The sequence below is a fragment of the Solanum lycopersicum genome, chromosome 1 (assembly GCF_036512215.1).
Source record: "Solanum lycopersicum chromosome 1, SLM_r2.1".
In the NCBI taxonomy this organism is placed as follows: Eukaryota; Viridiplantae; Streptophyta; class Magnoliopsida; order Solanales; family Solanaceae; genus Solanum; species Solanum lycopersicum.
The window spans coordinates 37,537,145-37,539,988 of NC_090800.1; positions in this window are offsets into that span (position 1 = coordinate 37,537,145).

The window sequence follows — 2,844 nt, forward strand, 5'->3', positions numbered from 1 at the left end:
CATAGGAGGGTAAGTGTGGGTAACAGTCGCGGCCCGATTTGGGTCGTGACAAACTTGGTATCAGAGCATTAGGTTCGTTGGTCTCATCACACAAGAACAGGTCTAGTAGAGTCTTAAGGAACGGTAGGGGGACGCCTTTACTTTTCCTTGAGAGGCTATAAGACTTTAGGAAAATTTCACTCTTTCATTCTTTCTTTCGTGCTACTACTTGAGTCCAATTGGTATCTAGGCGATACGAATTGGTATCTGACCATCTTCACTCTCTTTCGCAGATGGTTAGAACTAGAGCAACGACTACGCCAACACAAACACCGGCCAAACAAGAAACAACTGAGCCAGCCACTGGGGCTGTGGCTCGAGGAAGAACAGCGGCAAGGGGCCGTGGTAGAGGTCGTGGGAGGACGTCCTCTAGGGGAAGAGGACGAGCGCCTAGCCCATCTGATACTAGGGCAGTGACTCCTCCACCGACTGAGGAAGTAATAAGAGAAGGGGAGGATGGGGAAACTTAACAAGTGCAGAATGAGGGATTGCCACCCCAACCTACTCCAGAGATGATCAATCAAGTTCTGGCTTATCTTAGCGGGTTATCTGATCAGGGCCAGACACCCCAGTGTTTTCTGCACCAGCACCTCAGGCTCCGGAGGTACAACATGCGGCTACTATGGCTCCCCGCATGGATGTTCCATTGGAAATAGGCACGTTTCCACGTCTGACTACTGGGCCTATAATGACAAATGATCAGCATGAACTTTTCAGTAAGTTCTTGAAATTGAAACCTCCAGTCTTCAAGGGTGCGGAATCTGAGGATGCTTACGATTTTCTGGTTGACTGTCATGAGCTACTACATAAGATGGGTATAGTAGAACGGTTTGGTGTTGAGTTCGTGAGTTATCAGTTTCAAGGGAACGCCAAAATGTGGTGGCGGTCACATATTGAGTGTCAACCAACAGAGGCACCACCTATGACTTGGGCCTCATTCTCTAGCTTGTTTATGGAGAAGTATATTTCCCAAACTTTGAGGGATAGGAAAAGGGATGAGTTCTTGAGCCTAGAGCAAGGTAGGATGTCGGTCAATGCATATGAGGCTAAGTTTCGTGCATTATCCCGGTATGCCACCCAACTGTGTTTCAGTCCACAAGAGCGAATTCGCCGGTTTGTGAAGGGGTTGAGGTCAGAATTGTGGATTTCGGCCTTACAGATAGCGGCAACGGTAAAATCCTTCCAAGAGGTGGTAGACTTTGTGATAGAAGTGGAAGGAGTGAAGCCAGACGACTTCACCCTGACATCGACATCAAAAAGGTTTCGAAAGGGAGGTGAGTTTAATGGTGTTTACACTAGAGGACAGGGTTCGGGAAGTTACTCAGTCCGACCAATTCAGTCTTCACTACAGACTGTAGTTGGGGGTCCACCTCCGACCGGTCAACACTTCTCTAAGAGACCTATGCATGAACCCAGAGAGTGCTATGGATTGGGGAGATTGGACATATTAAGAGATATTGTCCAAAACAGAGTTACAGACCTCCAAATGTTAGAGGTAGAGGTGGTCATGGCAGAGGCCGTTATTCTGGAGGACGTGGTGGTCGAGGAAATGGTGGTCACCAAAACGGCCGAGGTGATGGGCAAACTGGAGCCACTACATCACAACATGGTAGGGGCAACGGACAGACGAACGATAGGGCCCATTGTTATGCTTTCCCTGGGCGGTCTGAAGCGGAGGCATCTGATGCTGTCATCACAGGTAATCTTTTGGTTTGTGATTGCATGGCTTCTGTATTGTTTGATCCTGGATCCACATTTTCTTATGTATCTTCCTCATTTGCTAATGGACTAACTTTACATTGTGAATTACTTGATATGCCTATTCGTGTTTCTACTCCGGTGGGTGAGTCTGTGGTAGTTGAAAAGGTGTATAGGTCTTGTTTGGTGAACTTTGTGGGGAGCAACACTTATGTAGATTTGGTTATCTTAGAAATGGATGATTTTGATGTAATTCTGGGTATGACTTGGCTTTCTCTGCAATTTGCAATTTTGGATTGTAATGCTAAAACGGTGACATTAGCCAAGCCTGGGACAGATCCGTTAGTTTGGGAGGGTGACTACACTTCCAATCCGGTTCGTATCATCTCCTTTCTTCGTGATAAGAAAATGATTAGTAAAGGGTGTTTAGCTTTCTTGGCACATCTCAAGGATGACACTACCCAAGTACCTTCGATTGAGTCGGTTTCAGTGGTCCGTGAGTTTCTGGATGTGTTCCCTGCAGATCTTCCTGGTATGCCACCAGATAGGGATATTGACTTCTATATCGATCTCGAACCGGGCACACGCCCCATTTCTATACCCCCTTATAGAATGGCTCCCGCAGAGTTAAGAGAGTTAAAGACACAACTTCAAGAGTTATTGAACAAAGGCTTCATTAGACCAAGTGCATCCCCTTGGGGTGCTCCGGTTTTGTTTGTGAAGAAGAAGGATGGGAGTTTTCGGATGTGCATAGACTACCAGCAGTTGAACAAGGTAACCATAAAGAACAAGTATCCTCTTCCTCGCATTGATGACTTGTTTGATCAGTTACAAGGTGCTTGTATCTTCTCTAAGATTGACTTGAGATCCGGTTATCATCAATTGAAAATACGGGCAACGGATGTGCCAAAGACTGCTTTTCGAACGAGGTATGGGCATTACGAATTTGTAGTGATGTCTTTTGGTCTTACGAATGCCCCTGCTGCGTTCATGAGCTTGATGAACGGGATTTTTAAGCCATATTTGGATCTCTTCGTGATCGTATTTATTGATGATATATTGGTACACTCAAAGAACAAGAAGGAACATGAAGAGCATTTGAGAATG